The sequence below is a fragment of the Eublepharis macularius genome, chromosome 1 (assembly GCF_028583425.1).
Source record: "Eublepharis macularius isolate TG4126 chromosome 1, MPM_Emac_v1.0, whole genome shotgun sequence".
NCBI classification, from domain to species: domain Eukaryota; kingdom Metazoa; phylum Chordata; class Lepidosauria; order Squamata; family Eublepharidae; genus Eublepharis; species Eublepharis macularius.
Genome location: NC_072790.1, coordinates 7034393 through 7055875, shown reverse-complemented (window position 1 = coordinate 7055875; position 21483 = coordinate 7034393).

Below are 21483 nucleotides of genomic sequence, written 5' to 3'. Positions count from 1 at the left end.
CCTACCATAGGCATTATTTCTACCTCCTTAGTCCATAATGCTAAGTCTTTTGAGGCCCAGATCATATCAATTCTTGATAATGTAGAATGCCTTGCAGAATAAAAAGTAAACTGTCTGCTTTTAGGATATTCTCTCCTCCATACATCTTCAAGAGTCTCTTGTTGAATCAACTCAAAAAAAAGCTTTGGTAATAGTCCTCTTTTCTTTTGTGCCGTTGTAGTCTTTTTGTCTAGTTCCAAGTCTGTCACTCCATTGAAGTCTCCAGCAAGAATTATCTGGTCGTATGCAAGATCGTCTAAATGCTTCCTTAAATCCTCAAAGAAGCTTTCTTTTGCACCGTTAGGTGCATAAAGTCCGACTACCAACACTCTCTTTAAATTCCAAATACATTCCACTGCTACAAATCTAGCTTCCACATCTCTCATAACAAATTTTGGCTGTAGCTCCTCTTTTATATACAACACCACTCCTCTTTTTTTCTTGTTGGAGGCCGCTACATATTCTTTGCCCAATTTTCCAGATTTTAAATATTTTACATCCTGCTTTCTGATATGGGTCTCTTGCAAACAAACAATGTCACATTTTTGTTTTAGTAGCCAGTGAAAAGTATTTTTCCTCTTATTCGGTGAGTTTAGTCCATTTACATTCCAAGATAATACTTTACACTCCATACTCATGATCTTGTTGGTAAGTCTTTTTCATTGTCCTTAATAAATCGCTCCATCTCTCGCTCAGATCTGATGCGTTTTTTGGCCCCTCCAAACTCAAAGGACACTCCTTCCGGTAACTCCCATCTGTACCTGATTTTCATGTCCTTCAAAATCTGAATTAGCACTTTATATTTTTTCCGGTCCAGTAACACTGATCTGGGCAGTTCCTTCATTATAATGATCGTCTTGCCATCAATCTCCAATGGATCTTGAAACTGTTTTGTCACAATCCTCTCTTTCATATTTCGTGTTGTAAACTGCACAATCACATCTCTTGGTAGTTTCCTCTGGGTTGCTATTCTCGAATTCACACGGTATGCCACATCTAGGATAGCCACAACTTCCTCCTCCTCCTTCCCCAGGTACTCAGCCAACACCTCAGTCATCTGTTCTTGCGCTGACTTTCCTTCCACTTCTGGCAAGCCACGAAAACGTAGCTGCTTCTCCATATGTTTAGTTTCTGCAACTGACATTCTCCCCTTCACCAATCTCATCTCTGTTTGTTGCGTGTCTGCTAAATTCTCCATCGCGTCTTCTACTGTTTTAACTCTCTTCTGCGTTCCTTGTAATTCACTTCATATTGTTTCCATACCTTTTTTCACTTCTGACAGCTCCGATTTTACTGTCTGTGTAACCTCTTTAACCTCTTTTATCAGCTCCAATTTCGTGTCCTTAAGTTCTTTAATCATATCTAAAAGTTTTTTGTCCAGGTTTTTATCCAGGTTTTCTATTGCCGATTGCCACTCTTTTTTTGACATCGTGGGGCTTGCTTTAGCTCGCTCCCACGAATCCGCTCTCTTCCTTAACTCCGTGGCGTAAAATTTAACGTTTTTCTATTTTAAATGTCCCGGTCTTCTTATAGAAATTAAATTTTAAAGAGTCCAAAATGTCGGGCGTCTTTTCTCTATGGTTTCTCTATGATTTTGTAATCCAAGATGGCCTACTTCCTCTTCCGCTGAAGCCGCGACCCTTCCCTTTTCAAAAATGGCGATTCCCTACTTCCTGCCCTCCAGCAAGGGCCGCTTCTCTCCAGCCACTCTATTGTTATTACGCACTTCCTGTCTCCCGTCTTCCCACAGCAGATCTCGCGATGGTGTCTTTTTCTCACAGCTCCAAAGCCACAGGTATTCAAAACAATAGTCCCATTTCTTTAATAACTTCTTTAAACTTAGTCTCTTTTTAAATTCAATTCCTGCCGAGTCTTCCCCTCCTTTTCACTAGTCTGTTGCAGTTTAAAAATCTACTTTTTTTCCTCTCTGTTTTTATCAATCTGTCCCGTCTCAGAAGATAATGATCTTTACCTTCTCTTCACTTTTCTCGGGTTGTAATCGCTGTTTCGATTTTAAGTTCTCCTCTCAGCTTCTTCCCCCAATCGATGCTTGGGTATGTAGGTCTTATGCCAGCCGAATTGGCCCCAAAACAGCCGCAGAGATTATAGCCGACCCGTCGCAAGGTGGGACCTCAAGGATCGGGGGGAGACTCGTTGTATAGAGCCCCCCCTTCGTCCGAGATCTAGCTCACCCTAGGGTCTTGAGCGTTCTTTGCCTGCTCCCCGCCTGAGAGCAGTCGGCCGCGGGCTATTTTCACCCCGCCGGCCGGTTAAAACGGCAGTCCGGTCAGCTCCGCAAGTGGAGCTGCGTTAGACCTCCATGGATCCCAAACAGGAAGTCCATCCTGGTCAACTTTTGATGGTTTCCCACCAACATAATTGACAAAAGTATTCTTCTGTTGCGACCTGGATAAGCATTAATAATAGAGTTAATAAAAACTTCCCTGACGTTATGGTATAAACTACAGTAAAAAAAGACATGTTCTAACGTTTCATCAGTTCCCAACCCATATATGCAGTCTTTCTTCAAGGATCTACTAAATCTAGCCTCCAGGACAGCTGAGGGAAGGACATTATACCTTAAAGGAGTAAAAATTCTCCTATGATTAGAATTCTCTAGGAATGTAATATATGTTCTTAAAATTAACTTATTAGAAGTACTTAATCAAATAGAGGATTCTTGATACTGCTCACACCCACCTGTCATTCAACATTTAGTAGTCTTTGTTTTAGAATGGATCTAGCCTGAGCATAAACCAAGGACTGTATAAATTGTTTAGTAAAATCATAGTAAGACAATTTGTCCTCTACCTTCTTCCGCCATGGGGGGACAAAACTGTATGTATGTATCATGGTATGAGTAAGGCCAGTAGGTGAAAAAAAATCAATTTTAACCAATATTAGAATGCAGAAATCCGTAATTTGCCTCTACTGAAACCAGACCAGCCTCTAAACAAATTGCAGCGTTTGAAACACTCGTTAAAACTTGGAAGATAGCTTTTAAGAATTTCAATTGTGTTCTTTCAAGCAAGGTCAAATCAATCGGAAGGGATAAAGGTGCTTCATATAATAACTGGGGTAATACTTTAATAGAAAATAGCTTAATAGGAGCTTCTAAATTATGGCCTCCTTTACACCAGTAAAACTTTTGGATAGCACCAGCGCTTTCCTGCGCATTAGCAGCCAGGTAGTCAACACAGCCTTTCATGCGACCGGATGACTGAAATACAGTTCCAAGGTATCTATAACAGTGGACCTGCTCGATAGAACGATTGTCTATACACCAGTTAAACACCCCAGGATTGTTTGCAAATGCCATTATTTTGGTCTTAGTGTAATTTATTTCCAGACAATTTTGTCTGCAATATTCAGAAAGAGCATGCAAGGTTCTCAAGGCCAATAGGAGTCTGAGAGAGTAAAACTGCATCATCTGCATAAAGTAATAATGATACATGCCTATCTGCAAGCCTGGGGAGGGGGTAGAAATCAAGCTTATGCAGACAATGGGCCACATCATTAATATAGATATTAAACAGAAGTGGCACCAGTATACATCCTTGTTTAACTCCTCTATTTGTACTAACCATCTTTGTTAGAAGACCTTGTGGATTACATCGTACCCTTATAGAAGTATTTTATGGAGAGCTCTCAGTAGAAATTATAGGCGTCTATCTATTGTAGTAGATTTCAACTTATCCCACAGTATAGTTCTTGAGATAGAGTCGAATGCAGATTTAAAATCTATAAAGGCTGCATACAAAGAGATTAGAGAACTCGAGGAATAGTTTGAAATAGTCCAGTACCACACATTGATCTACACATGATCGTCCCTCTCTAAAAGCTGCTTGCTCCCGTCCCAAAAGACCTTCCTGCTCCAGCCATTCTTTTAACTTCCAATACAGATGTTTCGAACAGAGCTTACTTATTATGCCCAAGATAATTAATTGGCCTATAATTGGAAGGATTCTCTCAATTTCCTTTTTTATAGATAGGCACAATTATTGCTACTCCCCAGTCCTTAAGTATTCTACCTGTTCTATCTATAGTTGTAAATAAAACAGTAAGAACCGGAGTCCACCACTCAAGGTTTTTCTTAATTAGGTCTGCTGGCAGAAGATCGGGACCTGGGGCTTTGTTAGATCTCAGAGTCAGTATCAGATTCTTGGTTTCTTGTGGATGCACAGGAGGCCATGCAGGTAAGGTGTCTATACCCATCTCCTCCATTACAGCCTCCTCCTGCCCTCGAGATAAAACTGCTCGAAATACTTTCCCCAAGTTTCAGGAAGAACTATATTGTGACACACTGAAGGAGATCTGATAGAGCAGTTAGAGACCATACACCAAAATAAAGAGGGATTTTTATCTTTGATTGCTGAGCTAAGTTGATCCTATGCAAGGGATCCTATGGCTTCTTTCTTTTTCCATATAGTCTTATACTGCTTTTTCAAGTTTTTCATTTTCTTTAGGCTATCCTCCTCCTCATCACACCTATATTTAATATACATGGTGTTAAGAGCACCTGTCATAGTTTTACACTGGTTATCAAACCAAGGCTTCGAGTTATATTTATTAACACTATTTTGTTTAAAACAGGGCTTACCCATGATCTTTTATAATTCCTTTATAATTTGTGCATAGGTATCTAATTGTAAATCCTCATAGTCCACTCTTCCCAGCCTATTTAGCAGATTATCACGGACACCCGAGTTCAGATATTCTGCAACCACTGCCCCCCTACTATGATTCCAGGGTACCCTATAATATTCATTTCCTTCTAGAGTACCTTCCAATAGTAGATCCATCATTCAGGAGTCAGGATTAGGCATCACAAATCTCAAAATAATAGGTAAATGATTGCTATCCAGATAAGTACAAAGTCAAATAATTCAACCAGACATAGCATATTTCCTGAGACAACAATGAAATCAATAACGCTCCTCCTGTCACCGGAGCAATAAGTAAACTCTGCCAGATAATCTGTAGGGTATGAACCATTTAAAATATGGCAATTAATTCTATTTACCATTTGTAGAAAACTATAACTGGCAGAATTAGACTTTTGATCTTTTGAGCATCTCACAAGTTGGGGAGAAAGTGTTTGCTCCTCTAGAGGGTAAGTATTACATCTTTTATAGACAACACTATTATCTGGTCCTATCCTTGCATTGAAATCTCCCGCAACTATCAAATATGCCATAGGATTATCCCTAAATAATTTCCAAATATACATTTCAAGACCTACCCAGTTAATTTGTCTGAGGAGGACAGTATATGCTAATAATTAAACATAAAGTCTGTGAATATGTTAACACTAATGCCATAGCTAGATGATTAAAGGATGCCAATTGTTTAACCCTGACATTCATAGTAAATCAAAAAGAGTCCAGTAGCACCTTTAAGACTAACCAATTTTATTATAGCATAAGCTTTCGAGAATCAAGTTCTCTTCATCAGATGCCTGATCAAAACTGGGCAGATACAGAAGAGGAGGGGGAAAGAGAGGAAAGAAGAGGGCATAAATCACAAGAGGACAGAATGCAATTAGCATGGATGCAATCAAAACATTCCTTTGCTTGGAAATGTAAACATCCCCTTTTGGTGTGCAGTCAGTTTGCTGTATTTGTTTGTAGCAGTGAAGGTATCCAATTCCTATGTAGTATAAGCCTTCGGTAACCACAGGTCTCTCTGCCAGTTGCATCTGACAAAGAGAACTGTGGTCCCCGAAAGCCCACACCAGGCGTCACTAGGCTCCCCCAGATCACGCCTCTGTAAAAAGAATCTGTTACCTGTGATAATGTGATAACCATTCATAGTCTCTATTCAGTCTCAGCTTGACAGAGTCAAATTTGCATATGAATTCCAATTCAGCAGCCTCCCATTGGATTTTGTTTTTGAAAGGTTTCTGTTGAACCACAGCGACCTTTAAGTCTTTGGTGGAATGTCCTGGTAGATTGAAGTGTTCTCCCACTGGTTTTTAGACGCCTAAGACTGAAAGAATTCTTCAACTACTCTGCTGGACAAAATGACGAACAAAGCACTGAACAAACACCATCACAGCAGCCCCCACCCCCCCAACCCAGCAATACACAACCATCATTACAAAACTCCAGGAAAAAGAATTCCACATGGACACCCCCTGAGGGCCGTAACTCCTCATTGGACTTTTACATTGAATGCTTCCGTAGACGTGCTCAGGCTGAGATAATTGACAAACAACAACACCTAAAGCAGAACCTCAGCCGTGGAGAAAGAGAGGCCATAAACAGCCTCCAAAATAATTCTGGCATCGTAATCAAGAAAGCTGACAAAGGCGGAGCAGTTGTCATCATGGACAAACAAAATTATATACAAGAAGCAGAAAGACAACTCTCCAACGCAACATTCTATAAAATACTACCTTCTGACCCCACTGAACAATACAAAAGGGAACTCAATAAAATATTAAAAACACTCCCCATGGACATACAAGAATGCATCCATATGAACACACCCCAGGAACCACGACCAGGAAGATTCTACCTACTACCCAAAATCCACAAAGCGGGTAACCCAGGATGCCCAATTGTTGCAGGAAAATGCACCATCACAGTAGGAGTCTCGGGACACATGGACTCTATCCTCAGGCCCTATGCTACCAGCACACCCAGCTATTTACAGGACACCACTGACTTCCTCAGGAAAATACAGTCCATTGACAACCTACCAGATGACACCATCCTAGCAACCATGGATGTGGAGGCTCTATACACCAGTATCCCACATGCAGATGGACTGCAAGCCATACGGAATATTATCCCGGACAAAACCACAGCAAACCTCGCCACTGAACTTTGTCACTTCGTACTCACTCACAATTACTTCGAATTTGGTGACAACTTATATCTACAGGTTAATGGCACAGCCATGGGCACACGCATGGCACCACAATATGCTAACATATTCATGGCGGACTTAGAGCAACGCTTCCTCAGCTCCCATCCACTGGAACCACTACTATACTTAAGATTCCTGGATGACATCTTCATCATTTGGACCCATGGGAAGGAAGCCCTTGAGAGATTTCATCAGGACTTCAACAACTTTCACCCTACTATCAACCTAAGCCTTGACCACTCTACACAACAGGTACACTTCCTGGACACCACTGTACAACTACATAATGGACGAATAAATACCACCTTATACCGGAAACCAACAGACCGATACTCATATCTACATGCCTCCAGCTTCCACCCTAAACATACCACTCGGTCTATTGTCTACAGCCAAGCCTTACGTTACAACCGTATCTGCTCCAATGCTCTCGACCGAGACTCACACTTAAGAGATTTACAACAAGCATTTTTGAGACTACAGTACCCACCAAATGAAGTGAAGAAACAAATCAACAGGGCCAGACTAGTACCCAGAAACAGTCTGCTCCAGGACAAACCTAAAGGAACTAACAACAGAACACCACTGGTTGTCACCTATAGCTCCCAGCTCAAACCCATCCAACGTATCATCAGTGAGCTACAACCCATCCTGGAAAATGATACCTCTCTCTCAGAAGCCCTGGGTGGAAGACCTTTCCTTGCCTACAGCCAGCCCCCCAATCTTAAACGACTGCTCACTTACAATCATGAATCGGCCAGCAGAGTCACCAGCACAGGTACCAGGCCCTGCAACAGAACCAGATGCCAGCTCTGCCCCTATATCTACCCAGGGAATACAATTACAGGACCCAATGGCATCAACTACACTGTCTCTGGCTCTTACAGCTGCTCATCCTCCAATCTGATATATGCCCTCATGTGCCAACAATGTCCTTCTGCTCTGTACATTGGACAAACCAGCCAACCTCTACGCAAAAGAATAAATGGACACAAATCTGACATTAGAAATGGAAACGTCCAGAAACCAGTGGGAGAACACTTCAATCTACCAGGACATTCCACCAAGACTTAAAGGTCGCTGTGGTTCAACAGAAACCTTTCAAAAACAAAATCCAACGGGAGGCTGCTGAATTGGAATTCATATGCAAATTTGACTCTGTCAAGCTGGGACTGAATAGAGACTATGAATGGTTATCACATTATCACAGGTAACAGATTCTTTTTACAGAGGCGTGATCTGGGGGAGCCCAGTGACGCCTGGTGTGGGCTTTCGGGGACCACAGTTCTCTTTTTCAGATGCAACTGGCAGGGAGAGCTGTGGTTACCGAAGGCTTATACTACATAGGAATTGGATACCTTCACTGCTACAAACTAATACAGCAAACTGACTGCACACCAAAAGGGGATGTTTACATTTCCAAGCAAAGGAATGTTTTGATTGCATCCATGCTAATTGCATTCTGTCCTCTTGTGATTTATGCCCTCTTCTTTCCTCTCTTTCCCCCTCCTCTTCTGTATCTGCCCAGTTTTGATCAGGCATCTGATGAAGAGAACTTGATTCTCGAAAGCTTATGCTATAATAAAATTGGTTAGTCTTAAAGGTGCTACTGGACTCTTTTTGATTTTGCTACTACAGACTAACACGGCTAACTCCTCTGGATTCATAGTGGTTGAAATTAAGATACCCAATCTCCCTTTTGCTCTCCCCCTATTAGAGGGTTTTGCCTGCAGATCATACGTTTTATATTCATTGAACAAGATAGGATCAACCCGCCAGGTCTCTTGAAGCAAAATAATGTCATGCTTTCTTAGGAAATTAACTGTTTTGTTGTCCCTCAGCCCAACCCATAACATTCCATGACACTAAACAGTCTGTGAGATAATACATCAAACTTGATAGGTTGAGTTATATAGTCAATCCAGTTAAATCAAGTTCAATGGACCTGTAGGGTCACTAACCACACTTTCATTTCCTGTAGATTTCTTATTCTTCAGAAAATTATCATAACTAGATTTCCTGGATGTCTCTTCAATAAAATCCATCACAGGGTCCACATCTCTCTAATATCAGGAATATCAGAAGCAATAAAAAATCTCATTATTTCCAAGAGAGATACCATCTTGATTCCTGCTATCGGACCCCAATGACATCAGATTAGTCCTTCAGTGTCTCTAGTCTGTTAACAATCGTGACTTGATCCTCTCTTGGTAGATTTGAGTAGGAGTTTATCAGGGCATTCTCTATAGAGTTATCAGGATTCAGGCCTTCAGGCACCTTATCGGCTGGGGATGAGCTCTTCCCTGACAGTTTAACGGCCTTAGGAACCACTCCAGGCATTAAAGCCTCTTCCTCCTGACAGGAAACATCAGGTAGCAAGGGGATCAAGTTCTGGTCAACTTCTAAGGAGACTAAAGTTGATCAGAAGTGGAACAGTTTTCAAAGTGTTCAAAAAGGCATGGGCCAGAAAAAAACCCTGTGCTTTTAAAGGCTGCATTCTGCCTCATTATTAGCGAGGGGATCCTCTCACTTGCAAATGTGAGAAGGACTCTCTGCACCTGGCCTAGTTGGCTCATTATTTCTAGCCCTCTCAAATCAATTCCAGAAATCCCCATCCCAAGTAAGGAGCTGAGGTGACGTAGCACCTTAAATTTTGTATTCCATAAACATAACCAGCCTCTATATCTGCAAATCGTTAAGCATATTTTCTTAGGCTGAAGAATCAGCTGGAGTTTCAAGTGTCCGTTGTCCTTTTTACGAGGGAAAAAACAAAGATAAATCTTTATTCCCAGGTGTAGGTAGCACATTAGCAGAAGTGTATTGCTTCTAGGGCAGCAGCCAAACTTAGTCTTTTCAGTTGTTCCAATCATCTTCTCCATAATCATTTCAAGTTTCTCATTAATTTCATTTAAACGCTCCAAAATACATTTAACTGTCATAGCAGTCAAGTCCATTAATTTATCCGTCTCCTTTTCACCATCACAGCAGCTTTCTTTGCCTTTTAAAGGGACAGTATTTATTTCTGCTGAAGCTTCTGTCTCTTCTTCTGCTAATTCACTCCGATTCTTACCAGTTAAAGTTGCATATTTTTCTGAGACAGGAATGTTATAAACAACCCTCCCATGGGAAAAGTTATCTATCTTTGTCTGTTTGAACACGGGAGGGGAGAAAATACCTTCTGGGTCTCTTGGGCATTTTCCAACACCCCTTAAGCTTTATTTGTAGTAGGCAAATGCAAAACCTTCAAAAAGCTCAAGCAATGGATGAAGAGAGTCCAGCAAAAGCATTATATCCAGTCAAGGTAAAATACACAGCAAGGAGAGGACAGAAAGAAAACTAAAAGGTGCTGCCGCAAGAGCTCACCAGCCGTCTGCCGCAACTCCTCTCCATCCTCGATGTCGTATCCCAGACGCGTCACCAGAGTTCCATCCACGGACAGTTTGCTTACTGATACAAGGATGACACAAACAAACGTCAGGAACTTTCTCAGGTCGGCTCTCTGGAAAGAAATCCATGAAAACCCTCAATATTAAGTAAAGCGGCAAGAATGACAGAGACCTTAAAATATAGGTGCAAATTCTCAACCAACCCTTTGAGTCTCCTTTGTGAGTTTCCCCCTTGTTTCCTTGAAAAATGCCTGGAAGTAGACCAGAAATGCTTTGTGCATGCCGTAAGAATGCTTTGCCATGGCTTCCTACCCCCATCTCTTTGCAACCAACTGCCAAAAGAGGCAAAGAAAAATGTTCCGGGGAAAGAAAACTACTTGATGTTAAAACAGTCCTTTGACAACTTTTTAACTTTTCTCTTTTTTCACGTATGTTGAAAGGACTGTTTTAAAGTCAAAGGTGTTTTTGTGCTGGTTCTATGTCTAAATTACTGCGGCTGTTATTGTACAGGAATATTATTTATGTACAGAACTATTCATGGGTCATATTTATTGTATACTATTTACAAGTGATGTTTATTCTTATTTATTGTAATTAATATTGGACTAGTATATTGGAAATTCTTTGGAACTACAGAGAACTTTATGAGATCTCTGAATGCACTTAGTTACTTTATTAGATCAAATCATTTATAAAATTAACATTAGAGCTGTGTTTAAGATTGTGATTAATTTTCTTCTCCTGGCTGTGGTTTGACCACTCAGGTTTTTAGGTTCACAGAATCAAAATTGCTGTCAGGTGGCCATCGAGCCTCTGCTTAAAAACTCCAAAGAAGGAGAGCCCCCAAGGAAGCCTGTTCCACTGAGGGACTGCTCTGTCAGGAAGTTCTTCCTAATGTTTGACCAAAAAGAAAGTTTTTCCTAATGTTTTACAATTAATATAAAAATAAAACAACAGCGGCCAACCGTAGTAGCAATCTACTGGGTACTGGAAGTTTCCCCCTACAAGCTCCCCCCTGCTCCAAAACAGAGACTTCTTGATTCTATCTGTCTGATATTTGGCAGTGGAGATACCTTGGTGCAATACTGCAGCTCCCCTAAGTTTTGTCCAGTTTGGATAGAAAACTAGGGAGGTACACACCAAAGAAGGGGGGCAGGGAGGCAGTTATGAATTTCCTGAATTGTGCAGGGGATTGGACTAGATGACCCTTGAGATCCTTTCCAACCCTATGATTCTAAGAAAGCTGTGGTGGGGGTGGGGTGGGGTCTCTTCCATTGAAACTAATGGGAAATGACAACAAAATAGAATTATGAAAATGAAGCAATAACAACACAAAACCATATGAAATAACTCAAGAACGAAACAGTCCCTTTGGGAATAATCAAAATTTTAAAAAATCAAATCAAACTTGCACAAGTCCAGTAGCCAGTTTTCAAACCCCTAGGATCATTTCCCAATACGTTGTGTTTGCCACAAACAGAGGACCTTAGCTTCCATTGGAAATACAAGCAGGGATGATGATGGTGGTGGTGGTGGTGGTGGTGTGTGTGTGTGTGTGTGTAGGCAGGCAATTTTGAGACTCCTAGCTTTAGTTTTCTTTTTTAAAAAAAATAAATTTGTATTGGATGGGTCAATATATAATCAAATTCAAATACAGATACGTTCCATTTCAATTCCCCTGTGTGTATTTCCCCACCCCACCCCCTCCCCTCCCCCCTTTTCAATAATGACTTCCAACAGCACTCCAACCCCCCGTTATTAATAATACCTTATTTCTATACTAAAGTTGTTCTTTTCTTATTATTAGTAAAGATCTTAATTATATCTTATCTTACTTAATTTCTTTAAAACCCCTCGAAAGACCATAATTGTCCCTTAACATCCCATTTCTTTTCCATGTTTTTTTTCAAGTTTTTCCAATCTTCCAAAAATGCTTCTGGATCTTGCTCCTTCAAATTTCTTGTTAGTTTGTCCATTTCAGCCATGTACAACAATTTCCTTGTCCATTCTTCAATTTCAGGTATTTCTTCTCTCTTCCAGTACTGAGCATATATTATTCTAGCTGCTGATATCATATAATATAACAATATCTTATCGTTTCTATTAACACTTTCCAAATGCAATGATAATAATAACATTTCTGGATTTTTTGCAACATTATAACGTAGTATCAAATCTCAGTACATATTTTGGTCCAAAAGTCTCTAGCCTTACGACAAGTCCACCACATATGAAATAGAGAACCTTCATGCTTCTTACATTTCCAACACTTATTAGATAGCTGTTTGTTGGCTATGGCTAATATTTTCGGTGTTAAGTACCATCTATATAACGTTTTATAGCCATTCTCTCTAATACTGGTACATGCTGATATTTTTAAAGTATTTTTCCATAATTGTTCCCATGCTTCCATCATTATTTCATTATTACAATTTATAGCCGATTCTACCATTTGCACCTTGACTGTTTCATCTTCTGTAAACCACTTCAAGAACAATTTATACATTTTAGAAATTATTTTACTATTATCTCCCAGCAGTAATTCTTCTAGCTCTGAATTCTTGGTTCTAAAGCCTGTTTTTCTTTGGTCTGAATCAAATAAGTCTTTAATTTGTCTATATTGCAACCAACCATATTTGAATGGCAACTCTTCATTTAGTTTAAGCTTCAACTCATGATCTGTTACTTCTGTTAAAGTCTTTGAGGGTAAGCCATTCTTTTCCTTTATATTCTAAATTTGGGTTGATCACCTCGGCTGGAATAATCCAAAGTGGTTTTATTCTGGTCTATAAATTTTTTGTACTTTAGCCAAGTCAACAATAAATTTCTTCTCAAATAGTGGTGCTGAAACATTGCGTCCATTTTATACTTATCGTACCACATGTATGCATGCCATCCAAATAGTTTATTATAACCTTCCAAAGTTAGTAGTTTATGATGGTTGTTGGGGGTTTTCCGGGCTGTATTGCCGTGGTCTTGGCATTGTAGTTCCTGACGTTTCGCCAGCAGCTGTGGCTGGCATCTTCAGAGGTGTAGCACCAAAAGACAGACATTCTCTGTCTTTTGGTGCTACACCTCTGAAGATGCCAGCCACAGCTGCTGGCGAAACGTCAGAAACTACAATGCCAAGACCACGGCAATACAGCCCGGAAAACCCCCAACAACCATCGTTCTCCGGCCGTGAAAGCCTTCGACAATACATTAGTAGTTTATGATTGGTTAAAGACACCCATTCTTTTAGCCAGACTAAACATATCGCTTCATGGTAAAGTCGAAGATCAGGTAACTGCCTTCCACCTCTTTCCTTAGCATCACAAAGAACTTTCATCTTTACTCTTGGTTTCTTTCCTGCCCACTCTTCATTTAGTTTAAGCTTCCTGGACACCACTGTACAACTACATAATGGACGGATAAATACCACCTTATACCGGAAACCCACAGACCGATACTCATATCTACATGCCTCCAGCTACCACCCTAAACATACCACTCAGTCAATTGTCTACAGCCAAGCCTTACGTTACAATCGTATCTGCTCCAATGCTCTTGATCGGGACTCCCACTTAAGAGATTTACAACAAGCATTTTTGGGACTACAGTACCCACCAAATGAAGTGAGGAAACAAACTGACAGGGCCAGACTAGTACCCAGAAACAGCCTGCTCCAGGACAAACCTAAAGGAACTAACAACAGAACACCACTGGTTGTCACCTATAGTTCCCAGCTCAAACCCATCCAATGTATCATCAGTGATCTACAACCCATCCTGGAAAATGATGCCTCTCTCTCAGAAGCCCAGGGTGAAAGACCTCTCCTTGCCTACAGACAGCCCCCCAACCTTAAACGACTTCTCACTCACAATCATGAATCGGCCAGCAGAGTCACCAGCACAGGTACCAGGCCCTGCAACAGACCCAGATGCCAGCTCTGCCCTTATATCTACCCAGGGAATACAATTACAGGACCCAATGGCATCAACTACACTGTCTCTGGCTCTTACAGCTGCTCATCCTCCAATCTGATATATGCCCTCATGTGCCAACAATGTCCATCTGCTCTGTACATTGGACAAACCAGCCAACCTCTGCGCAAAAGAATAAATGGACACAAATCTGACCATTAAAAATGGCAACGTCCAGAAACCAGTGGGAGAACACTTCAATCTACCAGGACATTCCACCAAGGACTTAAAGGTCACTGTCGTTCAACAGAAACCTTTCAAAAACAAAATCCAACGGGAGGCTGCTGAACTGGAATTCATATGCAAATTTGACTCTGTCAAGCGGGGACTGAATAGGGACTATGAATGGTTATCTCATTACCACAGGTAACAGATTCTCTTTACAGAGGCATGATCTGGGGGAGCCCAGTGACGCCTGATGTGGGCTTTCGGGGACCACAGTTCTCTTTGTCAGATGCAACTGGCAGGGAGAGCTGTGGTTACCGAAGGCTTATACTACATAGGAATTGGACACCTTCACTGCTACAAACTGACTGCACACCAAAAGGAGATGTTTACATTTCCAAGCTTACATAAAAGGTGTTTATCACTTCAGAAGAATGTATGCAAGTAGCAGGAACCACTCTACTAAGGCACAAGCAAAAGGCATTTAAAACAATAAAAGCTTGTCTATTGTAACTATAGCTGACTAACCTAAACAGAAAGCTGGCTAACTTAGCATTTCTCTGAGGAAAGCTTGAGGCTTATACTCACTCACATACTCCTTAAACTCTACCAGGCAGGTCTGGTCGTCAGGCCTGGCCTGGAGCAAAAATCTCCCTCATGCTGGTGGAAAAGGCGCCTGGAGCCACCTGAGGGCTGAGAGGAGCCAACCTCCCCCTCTCGGATTCCTAGCCAATCAGAAGTGCCGTCAATCCGCGTTGCTAGGCGGGAACTGGGACAAGACTCCCTTGTTTCTCAAGGCCCCCCCTCTCGGCAACAGCTTGCAGGTGCAGTTAATTGGCTGAGCCAGACATTCTGCTCCCAGGGTGTTAAGCTAGGACTGGGCCTGTGGAAACTTAGAAGCCTGAACCAATACAGGCAATGGACTTAAAGGGGCTCTGCTAGACACCTCCATGCATCTGACGAAGAGAACTGTGATTCTCAAGAGCTTATGCTACAATAAAGTTGGTTAGTCTTAAAGATTCTACTGGACTCTTTTTGATTTTGCTACTACAAGACTAACACGGCTAACTCCTCTGGATCTAGGAAGAAAATAGAAATGTGAATTTGAAATGTGGTGGTGGAGGAGAGATTTACAGATACCACAGAAGGCCAACAAGACAAATAAGTGAGTTCTAGATCAAATCAAGCCACAATTCTCCATAAAACAGGTTATCCTACTTTGGTCACATCATGAGAATACTCACCGGAAAAGAAAACAATGCTGTGAAAAGTAGAAGGCAGTAGGAAAAGTGGGAAACCCAAAATGAGATGGATTGACTCAGTAAAGGAAGCCACGGCCTCCAGGTTGCAAGACTTGAGCAAGGCTATCAATGATAGGCTACTTTGGAGGTTGTTAATTCGTAGGGTCACCATAAGTTGGAAGCAACTTTATGGCACATAACACACACAGGAGAGAAAACATTTCTTTTGGCATAAAACTGATCTTACCTCCATGATTTTAGTTTTGCACAAGTATTTTCTGATTCGAACTCCTCTTTTCAGCCTCCTTTGTCGCCATAAATAGCCCTTCTTCTCTCCACATAAGCTCACCACTCTATTATGTAAAAATAAAGCTGATTAACCGGTGCAAAGGATGTCAAAGCCACCCTTGGAAGGGACCTCAGGGAATATTCCTCCCAAGACATTTGCCGCCACCATTTATTTAACTAAATCAAATTTGGGACTTTACTCCCACCATTCATTTCAGGATGATGCTGAGATACTACAGAGACCATTGGGGGAAAGGAGTCTTAATATCAGAGATTCCCTCTCCCGCAACACACAGCAAAAAATAATTTGCAAGTCTTATTGATACACACTTAGGGCCCAACTATACAACTTTGGCATTGGGTGTGAGATGGCAAATCTATGAGGTAGGGTTGCCAACTCAAGCTTGGGAAATTCTAGAAGATCTGGGGATGGAACCTGGGGAGAGTGAGGGTTGGGGGGAGGCACCTCAGTAAGTTATAATACTATAGACCCCACTCGCCAAAGCAGAGGGTAGAGCCTCCGTAGCCTTCAAGCCTACCCAGAAGTTACCTCAGTCTTCTCTAGCATATGCCAGAAACTTCAGGCAATACTTGGAAAGGACTGATGCCCCATGTGAGTTTTCCCCAGACGTGACCTCACACCACCTCTAACAATGCCCTCCCCTCCAGTGTCACGACTGCCCATCTCCCATTGGCTGCCTGGCCATATCAGGGAAAACCTAGTGCAGAGAGATGCTGTGCAGTGCTCTTTATAAGGTTACCAACTCCTTATTGGGAAATGCTTGAAGATTTGGGTGCCAAGCCCAGGGAGAATGGGGTTTGGGGAGGGGAGAGACCTCAGTGGGGAATAATGTCATAGTGTGTTCACCCTCCAAAAGAAGCCATTATCTCCCATCTCCCATTGTTTCCCAATAATGCTAGGAAAAGTAGAAGGCAATAGGAAAAGAGGAAGACCTAAAACGAGATGGCTGAACTCAATGAAAGAAGCCACTTCCTCCAGTTTTTAGGATCTGAGCAAGTCTGTTAATGATAGGACGTTTTGGAGGTCTTTCATTCATAAGGTCACCATAGGTTAGAGGCAACTTGATGGCACAGAACACACACACACACCCCTCCCAGGGGAATCGACCTCTGTCGTCTGGCAATCAGATGCAATTCTGGGGGAGCTGCAGGTCCCATCTGGAAGTTGACAACCCTAATCCATCAGTTCCAACACAAACATGAGCAGTGCACTGAGGAGTTGTCAATGGACCGATCATTACCAAGTAGTCACAGAATGATGTGCACAATTGAGGTGGATCTCAGTTTAAACGATAAGAGAATGATGTTGTTCAGTGATACAGGGGGCATTTGAGAGAGGGTAGCTTTATAATCAGACGAAACAAGCTGCTGGAATATATCCTTACAGAGAATAATTGTTGTACAGGTCAGGACTGAATCTTTTCCTCTTCTCTGATACCAAGAGCTTTTCTGAACACAAACCTAAATGCCTACCTACTTTCCCCCTTCCCATCTAGGACTGCTTGCCTCAATACAAAGCTCTGGCTTATTTGTGTCAGCAAATAAACACAGATAAACAAACAAACAAAAAGAGAAAGATGAGAGGGCGGATCTACCCCTGCTTTGGTCCACAAAATTATCTGGTGCAATGCAAATGACAGGAGGTTTTGGAGGGTGGTCTCTGTGGCACTGAGGTCCCTCCCTTCTCCAAACCCAGTTCTCCCCAGAATCCACCTCCAAATCTCCAGGAATTTCTTCAACCCACAAATGGCAACTCTACAGCTATGGCAGAAGGCTTGCTGGCAGACCCCTGGTTTTACCATAGAATTTCTGGCAATGCCTAAAGCCACCCTGTGTCATTTCTACGTTTCCCCTATAAGTGACATAGCAGTTCATACAATGTCATCTCCACCCCCTGGTTTCCTGTCCCCCCAACCCTCCTGTGGGTTGACAATCTCAGACTGGCCCCAAACCTGCAGAATTCACTCACATACTAATGAAATCTGAATCAACTATGAGCGTAACTACACATTTAGTTTCATGACTGATACCATGGCCAAACTCAACTATAATAATAGTATGCTAATAGACCTAATACAAGCAGTGATTTCTTATGTGTTTGCTATAAGCAGTTTGCAATTGCTTAGTTATTTTCAGAAGCAGTGTTTAGTTACATTGAGTACTGAAGGCAAGAATTCAGAGCTTTGTCTCAGAAGATAATGGTTTAATAATACAGTTTGTTTGCCAGATACATTCAGGCAGAAAGAAAATCTTAAAAGGTAACATACTCAAGAAAATGGCTTATTCTGTAGGCTCACACACGCGCAAATGTGATAGGAGCTGACTTTGCACTAAAACGGTGACATGCATACTGAAATTTCTAACTGTAATTAATTACACTGATACTGTGATGTCATAAATGCTATCAAACCCCACTGCTCAAGGAAGAGGCCAGAGAGAAATAATTTTGAGGGCGTCTAATGCCTGGTTCCCTTCCGCTGCTGCGTCAACAAAATAACTCTAACCCTCTCCTTACTCCTAGCCCCCAGTGTCTTGCTGAGTGGGGCACTGGAGGAGATGGCTCTTTTCAGGCACAACCGTTTCATGCTGCTCCTCTTTTTGAGAGAATCACACAAGTCCCTACTATTATTCTGCTGAAATATGCTGTGTGGCAACAGATCATTTTCTTTTCCCCAATCATTTGCCCCAAGAGGTGGGAAGATACCCAGCACAGGATTCTTCTGCCAACTTCCTCATTTCTCTTTATACAGTTCTTCTCTTAAGTGTTCTTTGCTTATGGCCAAGGCAAAAAAAAAAAGACCTTTAGCAATCACAAGAGGGCTTGCCCTTTGTTCAGCTTCCATGCCAGGCCTACAGCCTGGCAGCAAATAATATAACAATCTCTTTTTGATGTTTGTTGATAACTTAATTTAACTTGGCAGTGGCTTGCTTGCCAACCTCCAGTAGAACCCGGAGATCTCCTGGAATTACGCCAATATCCAGGTCACAGAGATCAGTTCTCCTGAAGAAAATCAGGGAACACTTTGGAGGGGCACTCTATGGCATTCTAATCCTTCTGAGGTCTCTTCCCTCCCCAAACCCCGCCCTCTCCAGGCTCCACCCCCAAATCTCCAGGAATTTTCCTACTCGGAGGTTAGCAACTCTATCAAGATGTGATCTCTCTCCTAGTGGGCTTGGGTCTAGTTAGAGTTGCCAACTTCCAGTTGGTGGCTGGAGATCTGGAATTACAATGGATCTCCAGGCCCTGGAGTTCAGTTTCCCTGGAGAAAATGTAGAAAAGAGCAAGAGTCCAGTAGCACCGATAAGAGTAACAAAATTTGTGGTAGGGTATGGGCTCGCTTCTTCGGATACTTCACACTCTTGCTCTCTTCTACTGCTACAGATAGACGAACACAGTTATTCATCCTGAACTGGAGAAAATGGTTATTTTATAAGGCAGACTATGGCATTATACTCTGCTGAGGTCCCTCTTCTCCCCAAACCCAACTCTCTCCAGGGTCCACCCCCCAAATCTCCAGGAATTTCCCAACCTGGAGCTGGCAGCCCTATGTTGCCAACACTGCCTTGACAAATGTTGGAGATTGCTGATGCTTGGGAGAGGGCAGAGTTTAGAGAGAGGAGAAAGCCCAGCAGAGTTGTAATTGCATAGAGTCCACCCTCTGAAGTTGCCATTTTCTCCAGGAGAACTGATCTTTGCAGTCCCAGGAGAAGTCCAGGCTCTACCTGGAGGCTGGCGAGTCTACTTGGATGTCTATTGGAGTTTGTGGGGGGTGGTTGTATTTCATTCCCTGAGAGGAGAGAGCTTTGGGGGTGGCAGGGTCAGGGGAAAGGGATTTCTGAGCAGCAGGAGCATCATCCCACGCAGAGGACAGCATGGCCTCAAGAGGAGCCTCCCGTGGACCTTGCCAGTCACGCTGCAGCCAAGACTGGGAACGAGAGAGTTGCAGAAGCAGGTGTCCGAGAGACAGGAAAAGGCGCTCTCACTGCCCTTGTCCCAGCTTTCTGTTGTGTTGCCTAAGTGTGTGTTTTTATGTGTTTGTGTGTCTTACTGTGAGTCCTCTCCCTTCTTGATGAATAAACGCATTGTAGTTTGAATTCTGCTTGCCAACCTCCAGGTGAGGCCTGGAGACCTTCCACAACTGTATCTGATTTCCAGACTAGAGATCAGTTCTCCTGGAGAGAGCAGCTTCTTTGGAAGATGGACTGTATATATGGTTGCCAACCTCCAAGTGGCTCCTGGAGAGCTCCCAGAATTATAACTGAGCTTCATATGAAACAGACTGATTTCCCTGAAGAAAACTACTGCTTTGGAGGATGAGCTCTGTGGCATCTGAGGTCCCTCCCTTCCCTTCCCAAACTCCAAACTCTCCAGGCTCCACGCTCAGATCTCTGGGAATTTCCCAACCTGGAGTTGAAAATCCATGCTAGGGAATGGCTTTGAAATTGTATTTCCCTTTATTTTGCCTACTGCTCATTCTCCCCTTAGTTAGGGGAGAGTAGTATGTGCAACAAAATAGAAAGCAGAATCTTGCCCAGATGTTACTGAATGAATAAATTGCATGAATATGCATTGATGGCTAAATTAACTTCTAATATGCATAACAGACCAATATTGAAATTTCAGGAAAAACGGAAAAACTAAGAATAGCTACTATGGAAATCAAATTAATATTTCAAAAACATGGGATATAAAATGTGGAGTATAATGTCAAATATAAAATGCTGAGTACAAAATCTTGAGTATAAGTAACTAAGGAGATGGAATGGAGCAATATTTTGTAGTTTTAATGTGTTGTTTCTGTTTCTGTTATGTTCTTTCTATTGTTTTTTTCTTTTCAAATAAAAATTATTTTTTTTAAAAAGTGGATGTTACAGTGTATGTGACCAATAGAACAGGACATCTAATAAGCAATGAAATACGACTAGAATTACAAACATTTGAAACCAAACAAAAAGTATTAGAATGATCTTTGCTAAGAGCCAGGGGTTCACAAGTTGCCAGTGTGGGTCATATTGATTTGGTGCATCCATCTATAGACAACATTAAGATCAGAATGCTGGCCCAACTGGGGAAGAAATCCCAAGGTAAGGACCAAAGGTACATCCAGCAACCTTGCTGAAGGTAAGGTATGAGTATAGAAACACTTCTAGGAACTATCTTGAGCTTCATAGCAGAGGAACATCCTGTAGGCCTAGCCTATTTGGGGCCTAAATTGGCCCTTTGTGAAGCATGGGAGCAGTCTCGGGGTGGTGCAATGATGTCATTGCATTGACCCCCGGAAGAGTGCCTGGGAGGCCTGTTCCCTGCCTTTCCCTGTGCTGATGGCAGGGGACGTGAGGCGGGAGAGGGGGATCCCCTGTCTCCACCAAGAGAATGGGATCCATATGTCACTCTAGGAATCATTGGAAATTGTATGGTAAAATGACAGAGTTTCCAGAGATCAATGTGACATCACTTCCGGGCTTTCTCTGGAAGGGACATCACACTGTGTGATATGCTGGCAAAGT